Here is a 24711-nt window from a genome sequence, read left to right as displayed (position 1 = left end):
GTCCTGTCTTCTTCCCATCACAGCAGATCGCTGCCCCTCTAAGGCCTGGTTCTGCTGGAAGTTTCTTCCTGTTAAAAGCAGTTTTTCCTTTCCGCTCTTGCCAGGTGCTTGCTCATAGGGGTTGTTTGGTTGTTGGGGTTTTGTTTTTGTTACCTTGTTTAAGAGTCTTTACCTTATAGTATAAAGTTGTTGTTGGGATTTGACACTATACAAATAAAATTGTTGAAATGAATGAACATGTTTACACAGATAAAAGTTCAAATTTCTTAAACGTGTGAGAATCTACTTTCATTGAGTTTAGAGCATTTAAATACGTTTGGATTATAAAGTGAACAATAAGTTCTGGTAGTCACAGAACTTAGCCAACATGGACTTAGATATCAAAACTCATCCGTTTGCATAAATTGTGCAACAGATGTTGTCTGTTTGCAAGAATGGCTGTCTTTGTGCACGTGTGTGTGTATACTTGCAGAGATATGTGACGTTGTCCATCTCCTTTTTGTCCTTTTCCTCCGTCTCAGCTGTACTTCAGTTGTCTCTGAAGCCCAGTGTCAGGGAGATAACTGAATGCTTTGTGTGTGTGTGTGTGTTTGCAGGGACACAGAGTGAGAGACTTGTTAGCCCCCCCCCCCCCCCCCCCCCCACAGCATCCCCGTCTTCCACACTTTGGCTTCTCTTGCACTCTCCCATTCTCTGTGTCTCTTCTTCACTGAACGCTCTCACCCTTTAGCCTGCTGTGCACCTTTTACCGTGGCACAGCATGACTTTCTTTAGCATCTTTGCTGATATGCTGTACACGTTTGTGGAGGACATTCATACATGTTGCAGGGTTGTTACACCATCATGATGACAAAAACTGTCAGACAGACACAGTGCCCGAGGACTTTGTGAGGTTTTATCGCTACAGTTTGATCACATTTGGCCATGACACACACACACACACACACACACACACACACACACACACACACACACACACACACACACACACACACACACACACACACACACACTCACACTCACTCATATGTACTAATTACATATGATTATATAAATACTAAAAAGAAGAATCCACAGGTAAAATACTTTTTTTTAAAGAAAATACTTATACAGAATTTACCACTGCCTGGTTGAGGTGGTAATGCACCAAGAAGCTGAAGAAAAAGAACATGATACTAACTAGCAGGTTAGTATCTAAACCGCTCGAGCATCCGTGGAAAAATGAGATTAGATTCTGCTTTACAAACAGAATAAATATGCAATGTCAAAAACTACAACAACTGTCAAGAAGATTTGTATGACACTCCTTCAAAAAATGGAAATTGGGTCCAGTGCTTCAAGGCCTCAGTCACCCAGGCCTAGAGGGCAGTTGGCAACCTCCTTGCAATAGCCAGTGACTGGGGAAAAATGAATATTTTCCAGTGGGTTGCTGGTGGTTGTTGGCTGTTTATTGTAGATGACATCGGTCATCCAGAGAAGGTGACTTACATTTAAACGGTTAAACTCTTTTCTTAAAGATTTATCAACTTTTCTCTTTATAGTATCTCTTGTTCAAAAGCAAGTGAAGAAAAATGAGATGCTGCTTTTAGATTTTGACTCTTTTGATGTCCCCAGTTGGATGTTGATATATATATACATATTCTAACCGTATTCTTTATTCTGGAGAGTAAAGCGTCATTTCAAAATATGAAAAATATCCCTTCTTGATTACAGAGTAGAATGTGGGTGATTTATTGTTTCCTTAAACCTCTCACATTACCTTCTAATATTTCCTTCCCATTCCTCATGTTTATTTACCAAAAATATCTGAGCTACTGAGACTTTCCTTATTGGCACATGCTAATGGGCTCTAATTAACTTTAGCAGAAAGTGAGTTCAAAGATGTGTATGGTGGGGACGGGTCAAATGTACACGCTATATCTGCATATTTTTCAGCCAGTCGTCTCTAACTAATTAAATTCTGCTGATGGGTTGCTTGCAGTTTGAGCGAGGTCTGGTTAATTGTCTGAACAATCAGTGACCTGCACACGGGCTGTCAGAGACATTTCCAGCATATTTCAAGCTGGGCGGACTATTTTACATGCTGTGGATAAAAATGTATTAAAGCTTCTGTGAAGGGAACTTAACTTTGCTGCAGAGGAATTAAACTTGATTGCATACTTTACTCTGGGCTTTCTTTATGAGCTATTACCAGAATGGTGTTGCTATGGTTTTTGAACAGGGTCATATATTTTAATAGCTGTAATTTTGCTACCATAGCTATCAAACCTGCAGTCCAGAGCTTTTCTGTCTCTCAGAAAGAGCGTAAGCAGTGAGCGTAATTAGGCAGCACTTTTGATGTGTGCTTATCAAGAGGAAAAGCAACACCAATGAAGATCCAGGCTTTCCTCATCATTGGTTGCTTTCTTAGTTTGTAATAAGGAAATTCTTCTCAGCCACTTATACTGTAGTCTACTCTGTCTCCATAGATAATGTAAAATATGGACTTCAAAAACCCACATGTTGAAGGTTCAATCATCGCCATCTTGGTTGCAAAAACATTATGTTACGAGAAGGGTGGGTCTTGTGATTGAAAAGTCATTAGCCAAAGACAGAAGTTTCATACCACACATAATACTCCATTTTGAAAATAGGAAGACCAAGGTTTACAAAATAGATGCAGTATTTTTTCCAGTATTAACCAAAACACGTGACTGAGCCCATAAACTCAGCCTGTTATACTGTCTTTGGTCTCCATCACTGCAGTTATGCCCCTCTTAAGCTCTAGTAATTGCTTTGCTATTGTTAGAAGATTTAATGTAACTGAGTTTGACTGATAGACTTTGACTTGAATGACACACGTTAATTTAACTGCTTTCAAAAACTTCAGTCGAACAAATCAAATCAAATCAAATCAAAATTGATTTATATAGCACATATTAAAACAACAGTGTTGACCATAGTGCTTCACAGTCAGTAAAAGCATGAGACAGTTAAAACAAACAATAGGTAACAACACAACAAGCTGGACCAGCCAACTAGATAGAATCAAAAGCCAAAGTAAAAAAATAAGTTTTAAGACGTGATTTAAAAGACTGGATCGACTCGGCAGTACGAATATGAACACGGAGGTTATTCCAGAGTCTAGGTGCCACGGATGCAAAGGCCCGGTCACCTCTTGACTTCATTCGAGTCCTAGGTTGTGCTAGGAGCCTGTGATTGGATGATCTAAGTGCTCTGTTGGGATTGTATGAGTGGAGTAGTTCAGAAAGATAGCTGGGCACTAAATTACAACATAGGTTCTAGAGTTTTATCAGCCAATGATTTTGTGCCTATACTCAAAAAAACTGTTTACAGTGGTCCCTCACTATAACGCAGTTCACCTTTCGCGACCTCGCTGTTTTGCTGATTTTTTTTTTTTTTTTTTTTTTACAGAGCATTCTGTTCTGCGTCCTGATTGGCTGTAGACCATTGTCAGTCAATCTCCTCCGTGCCCTGTCTCCTGTACAGTACAGAATGCGTTCAGCTTGTCAAATTTACATATATTTTTGATCACTAACAGTGTGACTCTGAAGTGCTGTACTGTATGTTTGTACGTTTTCTCCCCAAAAAACACAACGACACCGACGAAACATTTTTCACCGTCAAAGGCAACCGCGGGTGCCTTTGGTTTCGTTCTATAATACTGGATTTATTTTTCTACGAAGGTTTGAACTTTGAGGGTGTCTAAGAGAAAAGTGTGAAAATGTTCATGCCTGTCTGAGAAAAGTGTATAAAGTGTGTAGTGACGGGTTTTACAGCCTTAAAACATCTACAATAATTGTAAAAAAATAAAGTTGGCTACTTTGCGGATTTCACCTATCGCGGGTTATTTTTCGAACGTAACTCCTGCGATAAGCGAGGGACCACTGTATGCCCAAAATGCTTACTTTAAGTATTTTGATTACATGTTAATTTTCCATGTAACTTTGCTACAGAAGTGCATTTTAAAATGTTAAATTTAATAGAATCTGGTCAAATGAAATTTACTTGATTGGGATACAGTCAGATTATACCAGGCATGTTGTCCTTAACGATTAATCTTTTGAATAAATACATCTTTGATTTTATATATAACACCAGAATTTTACTAAAATTATTGCTACAGGTTTAGGAGTTTATCAAATGGCTTCAAAATCAAACACAAATGGACCCACAGTACATGGTAGGAATTTCACAGCATTTTTGTGTGAAATTCTTGGCGACTTTGTTGATATCACCTTTCAGTCAGGGTCAGTAGCATTTAAACGTAAACATTAAAACCTTTTTCCTTCTTTTCCCATCCTTTTTAAAAACAAACAAACATGAAGGCATGTTTGTGGATATATGAGTGTAACATGGGTATAATTATCAATATGTTCGCCAGTTAGATTGCACATTACTCTGAAGAATATTTGCTGAAACATGTTGATTTTATAATTGATGCCATCTTCTTTACTACTTTAATCAAGCACACTAAAGTGTGGATATCTCCCCTGGTGTGCCAGAACACAGGTGTTCAGACAGATGTTTGCGCCTTCACTGCACGTCACTCCAATGTGACTGTCTCATGCTGTACTTTACCTCAGCAGCTCACTGTTGGATCTATCTTTCTAGACAGTAGTAGCTCACCAGTCGCACTGTAAGACAAACATGTGAGGATGTTGAGGCAGGGTATGACCTAAATGCCTAAATGTTTACATTTGGATGAGATGGTGTCTCACATGTGAAATATAAACGTTTAAAAAAGGGCTTCTGTCTCAGGAGTTGCATATTCCATTTATGCACCTGCTGATTGATATTCACTGTCAGCATCCAGTGCAAATGCAGGAATACAGTAAATGCTTTACTCATTGTTCATGGAGGAGAGCTCCTGCATGTTATAGCTTTATTTTTATTTTCTATTCAACAGTCTAACATTTTCTTGTCCACTGAGCAGTAGGTCAAACGCTTTCTGGCCCAGTTTTTGCCAAACTGCTGAAAAGATAAAAACTATTAACCTCCTAAGACCCGAACTCTTCCACGGCAGCATTTTTAATTTCTCTTTGATATTTGGTCACATTGGGGCCCGATAAATGTAAAAACAAAGAATTACCAGTTTGTTTGTTTGTTTGTTTTTTACCTTATTTTTGTTTTTAAGAAAAATAAGAGCAAAATATGAGGATATTTGTTTAAAGTTTTGATAGAACAGTAGCAGTATAATGTCCTATAATGTCCTTGTAAGTGGATATCAGGCCCTTGTAGAGCACAATTGAGTATTTTGGTCTAAATAACCCAAAATGTAATGTCCACATATGTGGACGCCAGGTCCTAGGAGGTTAATAGAAAAATAATAATAACAATTATTATAATAATAATTATCCTTGAGGCCTGGCACATTTGCATTTGCTCACTCCAAGTCAGGCCAAACTTCTGTGTTACAACTTTCAGAAATGCCTGCCGTATCTATACAAAATATCCCACACATTGACTGACCTGCAAATATAAAAGACACACATTCACACCTCATTGCCATATTACATATGATATTTATATAAACCCATTTAGAGTGAGGTTCATGTAAATTTACCATTCTCTATTTGTTTATCTTCTGACAACGTAAGATTACAAGTGTGCTCCAAAGCTTCCTTTGCCTGTTAGACATGGGAATGCTGCAGACCATCAGAGAGTGCACGGTACATCAAGCCCGCAGAACAGAGCCGGAATTTGTCAGTTCATGAACTGATGGCATTCATTTCAATCCTGTTTGTAAGAGCAATCATGTGTCCTGTTGGTGCCATTGTGGATTGCTGGTCAGAAGGATTTCTGGTGCCAGTAATCAAAGAGACAATGCCCCGAGATAGATTCATTTCAATTATGCAACACCTTCGATTTGATGACAGGGACACGCGGGCAGAACGGGTGAAAACAGACAAATATGCGGCGATCTCCGACATCTGGACATGCTTCAACGAGAACTGTGCTAAGAGTTTCACTCCAGGAGAACACATGACCATAGATGAACAGCTGTTCCCTACCAAGGTTCGTTGTCCATTCACACAGTATATGGATGGCCACGGATTTGGACACCAAATATGTCTGCAGTGCATCTCCTTACTTGGGAAAGGACCCCAGTCATCAGAAGGGAGAGAGGCTGGCAGAGAACATGGTCATGAAACTGATGGAGCCGTTTTTGGATGATGGGAGAAACGTCACAACGGACAATTTATTTACTTCACTGTCACTGTCGCACAGACTGCTGCAGCGCAAAACAACGTTACTGGGCACGGTGAAGAAAGTCCGGCGTGAACTTCCTCAACTTGCAAAAGATACTGCAAAGCGAGAGGTATTCTCCACTTCAGTGCTTAGAAGTGGCGGTGTCTCCTTGACAATTTATGCACCTAAAAAAAACAAGACTGTGTGTGTTCCAAGTTCCATGCACCAAGATGTGATGATCGGTGACGACAGAAAGAGGAAACCCAACGCGATAACAGACTATAACCACATGAAGGTATGTGAATGTGTGTACAATTTTACACCAGTGATACGATGTTTTCTGATGTGTGCTATACAGGCCTATAGAAAAAAAACATATACTCATGACTCTCTCTCTCTGCTTTTACAGTGTGGTGTAGACGTGTTGGACCAAATGGTGCGGATGTATTCCGTAAGAGCAGCAACATGCAGGTGGCCAGTAGCGGTTTTCTACAATATGCTGGACCTGGCGGCGGTGAATGCCATGCCAGGCATGTACAGGGTGGACAGGCAAAAGAAAATTGTTTCTGAGTCTTCTAGCTCAGCAACTTCGTTGCCGATTCATGCAGCTCAAGGAAATATTAGCACGGAGGCAGGCTGCTGAAGCTGCTGCAGCTGCTGTGCCAGGGACTGTAAAGACAATGCAGTGCCAGGTGCAAGAGAGCTGCAACAGGAATCGCAGCAGGTTTACCTGTGCAACATGTCAGAAATTCACCTGTGCCAAATGCAGGGATGATGGACACTGGGTCTGCAAACGCTGGAAAGTTTGAAACACTTTGAAATAAAACAGACTTGTGTACCCATATATTGTGAATGTGTGTCTTTTGTATGTAGGTTGTAACACAGAGGTTTGGCCTGCCTTGGATCTGAGTAAACAAATGCCAATGTTGCACAAACAAACACACACACACACACACCTACACACACACACACACACACACACACACACACACACACACACACACACACACACACACACACCTGCATTTATTTGTCCCACAAGTGGAAAATCTGCATTGTCATTGCAAAAAAGTGGACAGTGCAAGACAAAAGCAGCTAAATAAAAACTGTACAAAGAGCACGGTATAGAAAGTGCACTATACAAACAATCTGGAAACATAAATATGGACACGTGTATTCAAAAATATTGGTGTGTGTATACACACACACACACACACACACACACACCTATCTATCTATATAGATAGATATAGATATAAATGTGTGTGTGTATAACTAGACTTTATGCATATTATGTAAGGTGTGGCTATATAAATATATGTACAACTCTGTGTATATGTGTTTATGGGCAGGCATGCAATGTAGTGACAAGGATTGACAAGAACTACCATGGTGTATTGTACGCTGCAGGTAAGGAAGGAAAGACCTGAATCTCTCATGGTTGGGGGTTGGGGGAGGGTGTCTTTGCACAACAAAAGCAGGAGAACAATGGAGCTGAAGACCTGTGAAAATCTCAGCGGGGTGCCAAGAGGTGTTAGGGTCGGGGGGAATTTACGCAAATCTGCGCAGGCTAGTAAATCTAGTAGTAGGGACTTGCACCAGGGAAAAAAGGCTCAGTAATTCTAGTAATTCTAATTCTTAAAGACTAAATCTTCAAAAATGCCACCAATAGTGGCCGAGCTTCAGACTTCTCTTTGGGAGTCATGTGACCAATAACCAATCAGAATTATATGATTTAAATAAAAAACAAAACAAAACATAAAATAAACTGCAAGTTTGAGGTAATATTCATTAAAACCTTTTTCATGTTTAAAGAACTGTTAGTAATCATTAGTCATATATAAACTCAGTCCTTATTGTTTTTTCTCATGACCTTGTTCTGGTTTGTTGTTTTTGCTCATCAGCTAAGCGTCTTGAACACTATCTTGACCTTCCAAACCCACTCAAATTTTCTCCTCAGACTAAATTAATTCTTCTGTGTTTGCAGCTGAAGGGTAGGTGGCTGATGTATCGTTTAATTGACAGGAGGAATTCTGGCATGTTGAGCATTTTAAATGAAAAATTAACTACACTCGTTGACTTCTCTGCCCAGCCATTTTAAATTAAATGGTGATAACATAATCACCTGCTGCTTTTAGACAAGCGATGATCTGGTTTCAGATTGAATATTCGGCGACATGTATTTCGGACAGTCTTGCAGATAACATGGAAGAAACCATAGTGTGTTAATGTAAATATAGACAGTCATGCATTCGTGCATTTTGTTTCACATACTAGAATTTTAAAGAGTCTTTTGTTAAAATATTGACTGAATTTATACGTTTGTCTGAATTTATACGACCCATTTTTATACAGCTTGATTGGGGTTGTCAAAGCCCAACTCAGTCTGTACTTTCTATCCTGCCTGTAGGCGCTAATTAAACTTCAGCACTGATTGGAAGCTGGTCTCAGCATGTTATCCACTTGTCGTCACACAGATCGAAGGTTGAAGAAACACAGTAAAAATATGATTCCTGGCTGATGAGAATTAGAATAATGTATAGGTGGTGATAAGGGCAAAAGATAGGTCTGAAGACTGGTTTCATGTTTTTTTTATGGCTCAATGGTTTATCAGTGGACTGTCACATCACTGATGTCTTTGAAACTAGGATTAGTTGATTGTTTCAGCTAATCACAGTCAAATAACTGACATTGTGTTCTGCAAAACCTCTCAGGGGGGCGGGTCGGACATTTATCTGTCCAATTGTAATTGAATGCAAACTATTAGTCACCTTTCACTTTACGCTTATGTACTCTTCTTTTTTAAAATTAATAAAGTCCTGCTTATATAGTAGACTCATCCAGTTGGTGTTGCTTTCTAAAAAAGCAACCTTGGTTGGTAATATAAAATATGGTAAAATCAGCCTTTATCATTTACAATGATACAGGGAGAAACGTTAGTGTCTGCTACCACTATGATGTTGAGATGAGCCAAGTGCTTTCAGCTGGGATGATACCTTAAAGCAGTGTTTCCCAACCACTGTGCCGCAGGACATAGGTGTGCCATGAGAAATGATCAGGTGTGCCGTGGAAGATTATCTGGTTTCACCTGATTGGTACTCGAAGCCAGTGTTTCCCAACCATATTTCACATTAGGTAGTTGTACTGCCCTCTATTGGAAGAGAATGTAATTGTTCTGCCTGTTACTCATGCGGATCGCTTACAGTACTAGTCAGGTGGAAACAGATAATCTTCCACGGCACACCTGATCATTTCTCATGGCACACCTGTGTCCAGTACAGTAGTTGGAAAACACTGCTCTAAGCGATGAGGGTGAGTAACGGGCAGAACAATTACAATCAAAGGTTGGGAAACACTGGCTTAAAGAATAACATTTAGGTTAATTTCAGAATTTTTGTTTACAGATTATTAAAAGCTCATCTGTTTGCTTTAGATGTGTCTATTTTCTGTGCCTTTTTCCTACATGTAACTGTGCTGCGTATATATCAGCCTAAAAATATCTTTGTAGCTTTCCACACTGAAATAACAACACTTTAAATCAACATGCAATCAGAACATGCTTGGATAGAGAGTCTGTGAAGCTTTGCTTGAAACTTGCAGGCTTAAAGCTTATTTGAAATTGGATTTATAAAGTAAAGTTTCTATCGCGCTTACTGTGATGCTGTTGTTTGACACATTATGATTTATTCAAAAGCATGAAGTCTCACTATTTCAACTGTAAACCACATCAGTGTCATGAATCCTTGGTACACATCCAGCAAAGATAAAAGCACTGCAAATACTCTTTTGTTAACCACAGCTGTTAAGTAACTCGTTTAGGCCACAGCGCTGATTTCATGTTAGAAACAAGACACAATACAGAGCTCAACTCACCCAGTCTGACACCAAGAGGTCCTAACACGTTGCCTGAACAGTTTTGTTCATAAATAACCGGACGGCGAAGGAGGCAGTGTTATCGGCATGCGTGGCTGTTAATGAGCTGTTCATCGTGTATGAGATGATGTGGTTTGCTTCTGATCATGAGCCATTTGTTCCCATCAACCTGTTTGAAGTTATTCTGGGTTTCATCTGGAAAAAGTTTTTTTTTCCCAGAACTGGGCAGGTTCTTTAAGACTATTCTCTGGCCTCGTTGTTCTTGAGCATTACCAGTAGTTTGGATCTTGCTGAAAACTTTCTATATTATTGCAAAAGCAACCCAAGAGCTTCTCAGGACAAAGAAAAGGAGCATGTTCAATGGCGTAGTCAGTGACCTGATCTCAACCCACTAGAACATGCTTTTCAGTTACTGAAGATAAAACTGAATACAAAGTAACACACAAACAAACAGCAACTCAAAGCAGCTGCAGTAAAGGCCTGGCAGAGCATCTCAAAGGAGCAAACGCAACATTTGGTTGTGAACTTCAGACGGTCTTTGACTGAAAAGGATTTTCTTGAAAACAATGCTTCCATTTAACGTTATCTTAGTTTGTCCAATTAGTTGGACATTTGAAAATCGGGGACTATGTATAAAAATGGCTGTAAAAAAAGAAAAAAACTTCCTACACAGTTAATGCAATAGTTTTGTTAAACAACTTTAATTGAAGCTGAACGTCGACACTTCAGTCACATCTTGATTGTTTGATCTAAAATCCACTGTGGTGGTGTTCAGAGTCAACATTATGGATCTAACTGGATGTGCAAGATGAGAGTGAGGCTGGTCTTTGGTGTCTTTCGGTGTTGTGTTAAATGCCAAAGGACACCTTGTGTGCATCTCTGAGACAGCCAGCATCTTTGAGAAAAACAATATTTGATGCCCTTGCAGGGAGGACAGGCTCTGTCAGGCACTAAAGAGAAAGGACGTAGTGTGTGCCACTTGCACAGTCTCCTAAACACAAAGTGGTTTTTAAGCAAGGAGTGACTCCATTACCTCCTCGGTTGTTTTCACACACTCCTCCCCCCCCATTCATCTCCATCTCTCCTTCATTTGTCCCTCTTTGTCTTTCCCCTCTCTCTCTCTCTCTCTCTCTCTCTCTCTCTCTTTCTCTTTCTCTTTCTCTTTCTCTCTCTCTCTCTCTCTCTCTCTCTCTCTCTCTCTCTCTCTCTCTCTCTCTCTCTCTCTCTGCTCTCTACAAACACTACATCACTGTCGTCCCGTTGGACTGCTGGTGTATGTTGTCTCTTTCTTTCAGCCCATGAATAAATTATCAAGGAGAACAAGGGGCTGCTTTCCTTCATGGAAAACACTGGCGCTTGCCTTTGCGTGTGTGTGTGTGTTGATGTATGTGTGTGTATCTTTGTTCATTCAGTGGAGGGATTTGGGGAGTGTGTTATCACTAGGTGCTCAGTACATCTGGACTGAGTTGGACTCTCAAAGGTTCCTGAGATTGAATGTGACACACACACACACACACACACACACACACACACACACACACACACACACACACACACACACACACACACACACACACAGAGTCAGCAGCAATTGCAGCAGCTAAAGCATATCTGTGGTCGATTGGAGTTAGTTTGAGCGGATGGTGTGAAGGGCAGCCAAAGAAGCAGCCTTCTGTGACTAATAACATGACACACTCTCTCTCACACACACACACACACAAACCGTGCACCACACACATAGAACGCATTCTCTCTGAAGTCAAAGGATCGATAGCGTAGCCGCAAGGAGGCTAATCAATAGGCCGGATTTGCGCTGCTGGAGGAAGAGAATCAAGTCTGTTTTCCCAAGATTACTCACGCACATGGGACAGATGCAGTTATAAGCGCACATTCTCCCTCCCCCACAATAAATGCATAGATGCACCGATACACCAACGAGCTTCTCCTCCAATTCCTCACATGTACGGCCGCACACGCTAACGCATCTCCCCTGGTGTGGTGCCGCACAGCTTATGCACCACTGAGACCGTTGTAACGCAGTCTACCTGTAAACAGAGAGAGCCATGTCCGCTGAGCTGGTTGGCATTTACAGAGCCTACGGCTTTGTCAGATATATCATACACCAGATTTATTTTCAGCCAGAGATTTGTGGACGTGTGCGATGGAGATTGCACATAACCTCTTCATTTTGACAGAAAAAAGAAAAAACATTAGAGGAATAAGTGACTGAGAAGTTTGCATGTGGCTGCCTTTAAATATGAGTCGTATCATTTTTCTTGTTATTAGCAGCACAATAATCAAATTCAGTTGGGTTGAATATCTTGAATTAAGAGTTGTTCCTCTAATAGTATTAGGAAAATAAAATAGTATTTTGTATTATGTTGTTTATATTGCTCAGTCATAAAGTTTATTCTTTGAGATTGGAGTCTGTTTTGGATGAGGTACAGGCAGGTGATTACATATGAAGCCATGTGAAGCCTCTTACTATCTGCTGCTGGCAGAATATAGTCTAACATTTAGAAAGCTAGATCTGTCTAAATGCTCTGAAGCAGTGTCCTAATTGCTCTCCATATGTGGTACAGACATATAAGTGAAAATGTTGTAAGTTACCTTCTATACTTTATTCTCTATGAATAGCTCTACCTGTAAATGTTCAGTTTTATTCATGTGCAGGAAGTATGACTTTTCCTGGATGATTGAAGTTCAACCACGGTTTTGCATTATTCAGGTATTTGAAAACGCTTCTGAATATTAAGGCGAATGTTTCTGCAAGTGTGCATCAGGAGGAAAATATGCACACACTTACAGAAGGCAGACATATTTTAAGGAATAGTGTACACAGATACATCAGGACTGTTTTTCAGGGGATCTGAGGATGTGCTCGGTAGCCTCAGACTTTATTGTACAAAGAGCACTTTACTCATATTTATGGAAACATGTCGGATGGTATTTAAGTGTTTCATCAGTGGAGATATGCGATAGATTCAACAGACGAGCTTTTGAAAACTCGTAGTTGGGTGACAATTATAATTTTTTTCATTCAGTACAATCTCAATAATAATCACAAAACATAGAGACTCTGGGTTTATACGACATTCACATGACAAATAAACTTCATCAGTATTTCAACCGCGTCATTCATGCAGATGCACACAATAACAGTGCCGTTTATAATGAATTCACAAATCTGACAGTCGGAGACAAAGGGTGTTTAAAACGTCAGTTTTGTCACAAAGAAATGTATTCTCTAACATAATAGTAGCAAATGCAGACAGTGTGTTTTTAGCTTTAATTTGTCAACCTGCTTCATTAAACAGACAAGAATTGTGTTTGTGTGCTGATTGATGAAGTCACCAAGGACAGCGTTCGAAAAACACAGTACGGTAAAATATGTAGTGAACGTGTCACCAAAGTAAATATAATTCTAAAGATGCCGCTGACATGAAATTCTCACCAGATGTCAATACCAACCCATCCAATCCACACATGCAAAAAAAAAATTAAAAAAAATCAAAACATAGATGTCCATAAATTAATTAATAATGAGAAATTAAGTATTGAACACATGAAGAAAGGGAGGTGCAAAAAGTCATGGAAAGTAGTGACACCAGCTGAAATCTGTCAGTAATTGGAAAGCAGTCTTGCCACTTAGTGCACATTAATATCAGCTGTTTCAGTCCCAGGCGTTGGTTACAGAACCATTTCTAAACCACTAAAGGTTCCGGCGAGCACTGTTGGGGAAGTGGAAAGAATTATTAGAAGAGTTCTGAGAGCCAAGGATCACTTGTTGAGAGCTACAGAAAGACCTGGAATCAGCAAGTACAGTTGTTTCAAAGAAAATACTAACCACCATGGCCAGTATGCACGCTCACCAGGCAAGACTCCAGTGCTGAAGAGAAAGCATGTTGAAGCTCCATGGTGTGGGAAGGTTTTTCAGCATATGACACTGACACACTTCATATAACCGAAGGAGAGATAAATGGAAAATCTGCTGCCATGGATAATGAAGACGAAATGAGGGTGGACCTTTGAGTAAAATAATTACCCCAAACACACAGTCAGGGAAACGCTGAGATAGTTTCAGAGAAAGAGAATAAAGCTGCTAGAAAGGCCCAGCCAATCACATCACCTGAATCCAACTAAAAATCTATGGAAGAAACAAAAAATCAAAGTTCATAGAAGGGACCCGTGTGACCTTAAGGACTTGAAGACTGTGTGGAAGAATGGGCCAAAATCACACCTGAGGTATGCATTCAGTTCAGTTCAATTTTATTTATATAGCACCAAATCACAACAACAGTCGCCTCAAGGCTCTTTATATTGTAATGTAGACCCTAATAATACACACAGAGAAAAACTCAACAATCATATAACCTTTGATGAGCAAGCACTTTGGCGACAGTGGGAAGGAAAAACTCCCTTTTAACAGGAAGAAACCTCCAGCAGAACCAGGCTTGTGGGAATGGGAGGGAGGGGGGGGGGGTCCTGCCACTCGTTTTGTCTTCCCTTTCACAACCAGTTGGGGTGAGGGGAGGAAGATGGGACCAAAAGCATGCCATGTGACTAGTTCTAGTCCTGTGACTAGGAGGCATCTTGAAGCTGTCATCACCAACAAAGAAATACATTTCATTAAGAGTGTTCAATACTTTTCCCCTGTGTCATTTCTCATTATGACACATAACTTATGGACATCTATGATTTGATGTCTTTGCGTGTGTAGACTGGATGGGTTGCTACCGACGTCTGGTGAGAATTGCATGTCAATAGCACCTTTAGAAATATATTTACTTTTACTCATGAAATCGGTGATGTGTTCAATAGTTATTTTACTTGCTGTAAATCCAATTATTTACTGCAAATGAGGCGAGTGCAGCGTTGCTTTTTCACTGTGGGAGTCAGATATTAGAGGGAAGAGGCAGGAGAATGACTGAAAAACCCTAACAGACAGACAGATACTTTCACTCAACCTTGATGTCTGTGGTTAAAAACACTGGACAAAAATGGGGGCAGTAGATGTCTGGAGCAGTGTTCCACATGAACGGCAGCTTGCTAATCCAAATCCTGCCTCTCCGTGCTTCCACAAATCCTTCTGTGTGAGAGATTGCGTTTGTGTGTGCAAACAGAAATCCAACCCATCAAGTTTGCACTTAAAAAAACAGCTGGGCACTGGGACTGTGTGCCCAGCTGTTGAATGTGTGTGTGTGTTCCCTAAATCTAACAGAATCTAACTTGATGCTGGCTGTCACTTTCTCAAAACCACAGCCTAACAAGATTCTCGATGCTCTGGAAGCTCTCCTGTTTAGTGACAAATCAGATTCACTTCTCCAAATACCTGAAGATACCTTGTTTAAATTGGACTTTCTCTGTGTTTGTGTGTCTGTGTGTTTGTTGCCAGGGTTGTGATTTGATTAGGTATTCTTTCCCTGAACAGCGCCGTCATGCATCAACCGTCAGACCACACCGTGACCTTCCTCAAGCGCTCCAGTGTGTGTTGTTTTGTTTGTGTCTCTGTGGATGCATATATTTTGAGTGTGTGTGCGCCCTGGGCTTGGTTTGTGTGAGTTTTGCGTGCTTGCACATCAGCATGCATTACTTGAATTTGTTTGTTTTTGCCTTTATCTATAAGAGTGTGTGTTAAAATGCAATGGTATCTCCATGACTGTCAGATAAATGTAACTGGGTGGAAGAGGTGCGTGTGTGGCAGCTTAAGATCTTCACTCTGTGACAAAACCTTTTAGTGTGTGTGTGTGTGTGTGTGTGTGTGTGTGTGAGAGAGAGAGAGAGTGTGAGTGTGCGCCTTCGTGCGTGTGTGTGCCACCAGCTGAGTGACAGATCGTGTTGAATGGTGCGGAACTGCAGCAGCCGAGCACACTTCACAGCCACTGACTTACTGCGGTGCCACTCAGACACAGTCTCTCTCTCTCTATCTCTCTCTCTCTCACACTCACACACACACACACACACACACACACACACACACACACACACACGGACTTTGTTATGTGTCTCCGGGTAGAGATAGCAGACTGCTGACTTTATGATATGGATGCCTCCGTCTGTGTTGATAATGCATTTTCAACACACTTCTCCTCACTCCACTTCTGAGCACATAATTCATGCACACATCTGGCCCTCCTCCTCCACCTCTCTACATCTCCTCTTCCTCCTCGCATCATCCCCGACTGTCCATCCTTTGTTTCTTCCATTACTTTACTCGTCATCAGTCTTCATGTCATCTTTCTCCTCCATCCCCATCCTTCCTTTGTCATCCTCTCTTCCTATCATTTATCTTCCCTTTATATCTTTTTTCCCCTCCAACTTCTCATCCTCTTTATCCTTCCCCACCCTTCACATCCAGTACTCACCTTTCTCCCACTAATTGGCCCTTGCTCCATTCTGCCTGCATGCCTCCCTGTTTTTTCCTGCTCCGCTCTAACCCAATCGACCTCTCTGTCCTCCCTTTCTTTCCCTCCTCTGTCATCTCTGGCTCTCCTTTTCCCCCCTGTCTTTCCTCCTCTCTTTAATGCAGCTGTCTGTCTTGGGCGTCACTTGTTCATCCCGTCATGGCAGCTTTATTATTCTCTTTCATAGCGTTAATAAGGCAGCTGTCAGCCACAAGAAGACAATCCACTCTCAGCAGCATAACTACAGCTACTAATGTTCTCTGCTGCTCCTGATGGGGACATGGCAGTTTCCACCACTAATACAATAAAAGCCACGATTCAAATTAGTACTTTCCAACATTATGATGCAGTACAATACTCACTACTCTGGGTTTTCTTTTTCTTTTTTGTCCCCTTGAATCGTTCATTTGCACATAGAAAGTCGTTCTTGACCTTGCTGCTGGTGACTTCATCCCAAGCACTATAGAATAATGATTGGGTTAAATTTGTAAATAAAATTCTTTCAAAATTCAGGGCCTGCATCCTGTGTAGTAGCATCTTTGCTTTCACTGCTTCTTGCCGGCTACGCTGCATACTGCCGTGTCGTACGCCTCCCTTTGTCGTCCTCGTGTTTATTCTTCCTCGTTCTGTTATTCGTCCTCTGTTTCTCATCCCTTGGATTTGTCTTCTTTATTTCTCCTTCACTTGCTCGCTTCCGCTCCCGCTTTCCCCACCAACCGATTTCCCGCCTTCATCTCGTCCCACTCGTCTCCTTCCACACTATTTGCTTTTCCTCTCGCTCTCTTTAGTGCTGTTTTGTTCTTTGTTTGCTCCATCACCTCACTCTGCCTCTTCTCTCAGGATAAGACATTTGTTTCATCTGCTTCTACTATGTGTGAAAGAGGACAGTCGACTGTTTGCTGTTAAGTGGCTGAATGCACTCTCAGCGGGTCATCGGCCTGTGTGGAGTCTCAAATTCACGTTTATATACGATGAGTTTATTCGGAAGTTACAGCAACTGAATTAGTGTTTTTTTACCCTTCAGCCTGAAATGTTGGTTCACTTTGTGAATATGAAAATTTGAGAAAGATGTCACCGAGGGGTTTCAAATTGATACCACATGTGCATCTTTTAAAAATCTCAGACATCTTTTAATATCATTTACTTTGACCTCAAGGTCAAGGTCAGAAGCCTAGTTTTGAACATGAGTCGAGAAAGATGACGTGTAGTGTGACAAATATGCAAAAGAAATCAGGCAAATACTTTTTCGTTGCACTGTATGTAAAGAATAGTTTGTGTTAGATATTTAGGACCACAATCCATGGGCAGACATGGGGACGCACTGTTTCAAGGAGTGGCTGTTGCTCATGAGGGTAGCAGGTCATCTACCAACCTGAAGGTCGTCGGTTTGATCTCTGGCTGCTCCTGTCATGTTAAAGTCTCCTCGGGCAAGATATTAGCCCCAAGTTGCTCTCGGATGTGTTCATCTGAGTATGAATATTTGATAGAAAACACTTTTGATGTAGGAAAAGAAAGTGCTTGTATGAATGGGGGCTCAAGTAGAGTAGACGAGTGCTACACAAGAATGAGTCCACTCATTTTTTTAAAGTAAAATAAATAAAGGAAGAAAAGATTTGCTCCTAAAAAGCCACTGACAGCAAACATATGCTCACTTACATGCACACTAGTAAACATTTACAGCTGACCTGTGTTTGTGCTCTTACACAGATGGGTTCAGTAGGTTTAAAATGCTGCTTGGAGCCAAACACCCTCCACATGAGTAGTAGAGTTTTGAGCCGTGCTCCTCGAGCAGTTAAACCAGTGTAGGCAAAGGGTGTGTTTTGCATATTTAATTGTCTGGACTTATTTCCCAATATTCATTTAATCTGTTCCAAAATATGTAGAAGTTCTGTCAGATATTTTCAGTGCTTGTGAAACTTGATGATTTAACTTTCTGTTTAAGGCATTGTTCAGTGGGATAGTAATCTCTATAGCATTTTAATTTCAAACTAAACTAAACTATATCGTGTGCCCTTTTAATATAATTGCGAACACCACATTATTCGCACATTATTGCATTGTTATTCAGCGGCCCCGACAGCAGCGCCCTTTTTTTTCTGTCTTGCACGTTGTTTGACCTGTTGTGCTGAAGATGGTCGACATCCATAAATACTAAAGGTCATGCCTCTGTGTGCATGTACAATCTGCTGTTTTCCCTTTGAGATGTCAGCCTGTGCTGTCGACTTAATATAAGCTCAGCGTAGAAGCGGAAATGCCAGGTATCCTTTCCAACTCCTGCTTATCGCCTCATCAAGCACTTTCTATAACAGCATTATTTCACGCTTTGATGTAATTTGAACGCAGCATGTACCTGGAGAATGTTAACTCCAGTTTCAGGCAACGAGTTATTGAATATTCATACACAGTCTCTGGCAGCTCATTCCCAGATCATGTCCAGGTCTTTGCCTTATACATCCCATTTTGTCTCCTTTCACACTTGCTGTCATTGGTGTTTATATAATATAAGTATTATAAAAATATTATAAAGTATAATATATCTATATTTTATATTTGAAATTATATACATATGCACTATATATTAAATAAGATATATGTTACAGTGAAGTAGTGAGCCAACCTTCATTTCTTTATATTTTGTTCGATATAGTTCTGGAATGATTCTCCGACTCTTCTTTGGATGTTTCTGCCTTTTGTTCTGTTGTCGTCAAAATGAAAAATCAAGCTTTTGCCAATCAGATGCTTTCCAAATCGTATTGCACGGTAGCTCAAAATCTGGTGGCACTGTTCTGCGTTCATAATTACATCAGTTTTGAGCAGGTTCCCCTACCACTGACTGTCTCCCCAAACCATGACAGAGCCTCCAGCATGCTTTCACAGACGGGTGTGAAGACTCTTACTGTTGTACCTCTCTCCTGACCACCTTCATACATATTTAAAGATTTGTGTGAAAAATTTTACATTTTGGATTCATTCATAACCTGTTACCACTGAGCTTCAGTCCAGTTCTTGTGTAATGTGGCATACCTACATACTTTTTTGTAGCTTTAACTGAAGAAATAGGAAAAAATTATGTGTTTTTGGCAACAGCTGCTAGTAACAGAGTGCCTAAAGATACAGTTCAAAGTGGGTTCTCGGCTACGTGTTGAGTAGCTCACAGTAAATAAATTAATAATAATAATAATAATTCCTCTCAAATGGATTGGACTGAAAATTTGAAAATAACTTTTTTGGTCTTTAATAATTGTTCAAAACCACTTAAATTAAATTACAAGAAATTCTGGTTGTTTGGATACATAATACAGTCCCGATGAAAGTTTAAGATCATTTAAAAAATGGCAAAAATATCATATTTTGCATGGTTGGATCTTAACAATGTTCCAAGTAGACCTTCAACATGCAACAAGAAGAAATGGGAGTGAGACAAAACATTTTTTGGAGCGTGCAATGTATTGAAAACAACGCTTAAACTGAAACAGTTGATCAAAAGTTTAGGACCTCATGCCTTTGAAAGGTCAAATCTGTGCAAAAATGTGGATTCATTGTCATTATCTGTCAGGAGGTCACACTGTCATGACAATCTGATGGCAAAGGCAAAAAAACATTTCCTTTTTTGAACGTGGTCAGGTTGTTGAACTGGATAAGCAGGGTCTCTCACAGCGCGACATCACTGCTGAGGTGCAGTAAGACAGTCATTTGGAATATTTTAAATGATCCTGAGGGTTATGGAACAAAAAGTCAAGTGGAAGACCCAAAACAATTCAACCAAATGGCTGTCCATCAAGACACTGGACGATCCTTGACCCAAATTAAGGCCGTTACTGGTGCCGACTGCAGCCCCACAACCATCAGACGGCATCTGACACTCAAGGGCTTCAAAAACAAAAACGTCTTCAAAGGCCTCGTCTCCTTGAATGCCACAGAACTGACCGTTTGGACTTTGAGCACCAAACATGGGGCATTGAAAGGTGGAAGAAAGTTTTCTTCTCTGATGAGAAAAAACTTAACCTTAATGGTCCTGATGCTTCCCAACGTTACTGCATGACAAGCAGATCCCACCTGAGACGTTCTCTACGCGCCACAGTGGAGGGGGCGCCATAATGATTTGGGGTGCTTTTTCCTTCAGTGGAACAATGGAGCGTCGTTAAACAGCTGCAGGCTATGTCCAGATGTTGCAGAGAGTGTCCCTTATGACTGAGGGTCCTCGTCTGTGTGGCAACAACTGGGTTTTTCAACAGGACAGCGCTACAGTACACAATGCTCACAGGACAAAGGACCTCTTCTAGGAGAATAACAGCACTCTTTTGTTGTGTGTGGCTTCATTTTGGCTGTTTAACATCGCTCAGCTTGATCGAAAGTTGCAAGAAAGCCGCTAAACTGGACCTTGCGTTGACATGTTGTGTCTGTTTTTATTCAGCAACTTCTTGTTAAAGGGAGGTAGATTAGACTCAGCAGGCAGTGCTTCACTGTCACTTGGCTTGTCTGTTGAGTACATCAGGGAGGAACTTACAGCAGGCTGCGCCCCAGCGCAGACATTCCGTGTGACAGCCGTCAGATGGTGGCTTTGACTGGTGTGTATTTGACAGGTGATCTGATTTGACAGCAGCCATAAGAGAGTTTAGTTTGCTTGGTGCATTTCATTCAAACTGCCATCGCCATCAAGTAAAGACTCTATTCACCTGTTTGGGGGGCTGGTTATCGATTGGCGTCTCCCTTCCAATTCCACATCCTCTCTTCAAACGCAGCTGACCCTGACAGCCAGTCACAGTCTGTCGCTGGCCGTCTGTCAGCTGCATCACTTTGTGTCACCTCAGATAACTAATTACAAGGGATACTCGTTTCTCCATAACCAGATTGTGGGCAGGAATGCTCTGCGTGACTGTCAAGCGTTAGGCCACAAATTTTGGCAGCATGTCTTTCCAAATCCTTCCGAATATACAGAAGAAAATTTAAGCTTTTCACCCACAGTGATATTTAGGATTTCCTTATTTATTTCTCCTGTGTTTCACAGCTGCTGTGTGGGATGTAGCATTGAAAGGCTATGTAGTCTCAATTTTGTAACACTCTGCATGCTCTGAAATCAAATGGACAGGCATACAGTAACAAGCTCACTTGTTGCTCTCTTCTTGCAAAGGCCCGTGATGGACTTAAGAGAATTTAAGACTAAAGTTTGATCTGTTTTTCTGTGTAAATTTGATAATATACAGCTTTGATGACAAATATTTTAGATCATATTAGATCTTGACTGAATCTACAACATACTGATGCTGTTAAGCCAGGGGTCAGCAACCTTTAAGACCCAAAGAGCCATTTGGACCCGGTTTGCACGAAAAAGAAAACACTGGGAGCCGCAAATCCTTTTTGACATCTAAAATGAAGATAACACTACACACATTGTTTTTTACCTTTATGCTTTGTATAAACAACTATAGTGTGTTGCTTATGAAATCCATGAAAGGCTACAAAGTAAATGAAATTTTATTTATGTAATGAACACATTTTGAACTCTTAAAAAATTATAACAAAAAATAAAAACATCCAGTTGAAGGTCTCTCTTAAATGAATTACAAAGCTGAACTTAAATTATCCATGTAGCAAACGAAAACTGATCCTTATATCCCCTTTGGGCTTTCGGAGCATGTAGAGCCTTGACCTGAATTTTAAAAATAATGGGAAAAAAGTGAATAATAAATATTTGCAAAATATCTGCATAAATATTTATTTTACCTGGTTAATGTGTGGGACGTCTGCTCCTAACCTCTGCGCACAGCTTCTGCAGACCGGGGCTGTACGAAGTCACTTTCATCTTTACGCAGGACTGTAAGCTGCCGTCTGTGAGGTGTGAGCGTTTTTTTTAATTTTTTTTTTATTTTATCATTATCTCTTTTATTGAGAAAGCAATTGAACATAACAGTAGTATGGCTTTTTACACTCTTTGCTTTCACATTTTTTAACTTATAATTGAAAAGAAAAAAGAGAAAAAAGAGAGAAAAAAGATGAGAGAAAAGAAAACAGAAAAGAAAAAAAAGACTTGTGTTAGGAGGTAGCAGGGCAGGTAAGTTCGCATAATACTCAGGGCTTTAACGTAAAAAAAAAAAAAAAAGCGTGGTTCTTAAAAAAATCACACCTCACAGGCTTAACATGTCCATTTAGACCATATTCTGCAAAAGGTATCCCTCTGAAGTTTAAGAGAAAATGACAATTTTTCACTCGTATAGATCTCTTGTACAGAATGTATCCAATCTTCCATCGTTGGTGGTTCAGGCTTAAGCCCCCTCCTCGTAAGAGGCTTCTTACTTGCAGCCAGTAGGATATACAGGTACAAGAGTCTTCTATCATTGGACTTCAGTTTATCCACTGGTACATTACACAAAAATATGGTCTCAAAGGTTAAAGGTAAAACAAATGAAAAACCATTTTGTAGATGTTTATGGATTAGAGACCAATACTGGCGAATAACTTTGCAATCCCAAAAGATATGGAAACCATCTCCCCCACATCTCCAACATTTGTCACCAGTTCCCCGATATCTTAGTTGAGCAGGTGTGATGAAAAATCTCATGATGCTTTTCCAGTAAAATTCACACCAAACATTAGACCCAGTGGTAGCCCACTGTATCTTGCATGCGTGGCCCCAACACTCCTCTGTAATTGACAAATTACCTTCTTTTTCCCACATTGCTTTAATATACATAGTGCGGTTAATACGGGAAAATAATACTCTTTAACAACTAGAGGGTTCATCGTTAGCAATCCTAAAAGCCACACAAAACAAGCATTTTATCAACACAAGAAAAATCCTGAGAACCTTCCAGTTGCATTTTCAAACTAAATTGAATAAGCTTTTAATCAAGTATGGTACACTTTGTTAAAAAATGCTGAATCCCAGTTGCCTCACCATTTGCCTTGACATAAGGGTCTTCTTTATATTAAGTTCTAGTGGATTAAAATAAATAAATAAATAAACCAATTAACAAATTTGCAAAAGTGATGAGAATTTAATTAATGGTGGCCTTGAGAGGCCAAACTGCAATTTAAGAAAATGCCACATGAGAAGAAAGAAAAGCTCTGCAAAAGCACTCGAAACACAACAGAAGGTGAATAAAAAGTATTGGAAATTATAAAAAACTGCACCAAATAGACTGAATGTTTTGGGTCCAAAACAGCTGCGAAAGTGACAAGCTAGCAGTAAACGGCTAATAGCAAACATGTAGCTACAGTACTGTGTGACTCATGCAATTAAAACATACATTACCTGCATCTTCTTCTGTCACAACACCAATGGATCGTTTCAGTGAATCCTTCTCATGTTGTAGTTTCTGTCACATTAACGTTGCCCCAGAAACACTCCTGTTGTGCTTTATTTCTGTTTTGTTAGCTTTTGCAGGTGTTTTCTTAAGCTGCAGTGCCCTTGACCTCTCAGGGCCACTGTAGATTTTGGTTTTTGGTTTGAATTGTTTTTTCTTTTTTCAATCCATTATTTACAGTGTTTTCTCTGTTTACTCTGTCACCCTTTGCTGTCTCCCACCTCCCCAATCCCCTCTTTATTCTTTTATATTGATTTAAGATTTATCTCATAAGATAAACTGGAGGGGATTTTTTAAATAGAATTTTCTAACTGTACAGAAATTTATCATGCAGTTATTGGCTACTAACTTAAGTGAATCTTACTAATAAGTATTCCTCAACCTTAGTTTCATTATTGCTTTTCCTTAAAAATTCCCTAGAATGGTGCTTTACTGTTTCCCAATAAGAATGCATTGCACAGTCCAACCTCTGGCTGCTGTACAGAGATGCTCCTTCCTTCTGCAGTTCATGCGCTGCTGTTCACACTTTGCTGCAGTCCCAACACACATCAATTTACAGCCAATGCATTCCTGATTAGGCATGGACACGGTAATTGTTTTCATTGCCTTGGATTGGAACAACATAGAATCGAATGTGCTCCATCGATCTTTTGTTGGGGGGCCAAATGGGTTTGTTACCAGTGTTGTAGATCTCTCTTGGCCCATGTCTTACCCTTTTAGACTCTCTCTCTCTCACCACTTCTTTTTCTCCGATGTTCCACTGTCTGTCCCCACACCTCTTCACTCTTGTGTCTTCCCTGAACTTTAACCCCCATCTTTCTCTTCCTTGCTGTTGTTCTTTCATTAGCTGCTTTCCTTGTCTTCTTCTCCTACCTGCACTACTTTTTGATTCTGCTCAACTTATCAGGTTTAAAGCTAAATTAGCACGATTACATATC

At 40.3% G+C, this 24711-nt stretch overlaps 1 protein-coding gene and 1 long non-coding RNA gene across 5 annotated transcripts in view; both read left to right on the top strand.

Moving 5' to 3' along the window:
* The window catches only part of LOC146504938 (stromal membrane-associated protein 1-like), a 141355-nt gene that overhangs the window by 58354 nt on the left and 58290 nt on the right, over positions 1 to 24711 (top strand). The window lies entirely within an intron of this gene.
* Positions 5200 to 23229, top strand: LOC146504939 (uncharacterized). The gene is made up of 2 exons (XR_014877605.1): positions 5200 to 6487; positions 6602 to 23229. It is a non-coding gene; the product is annotated as an uncharacterized LOC146504939 (long non-coding RNA).

The sequence above is a fragment of the Neolamprologus multifasciatus genome, chromosome 13 (assembly GCF_963576455.1).
Source record: "Neolamprologus multifasciatus chromosome 13, fNeoMul1.2, whole genome shotgun sequence".
Classification (NCBI taxonomy): Eukaryota; Metazoa; Chordata; class Actinopteri; order Cichliformes; family Cichlidae; genus Neolamprologus; species Neolamprologus multifasciatus.
This window is presented reverse-complemented; position numbering and strand designations above follow the sequence as displayed.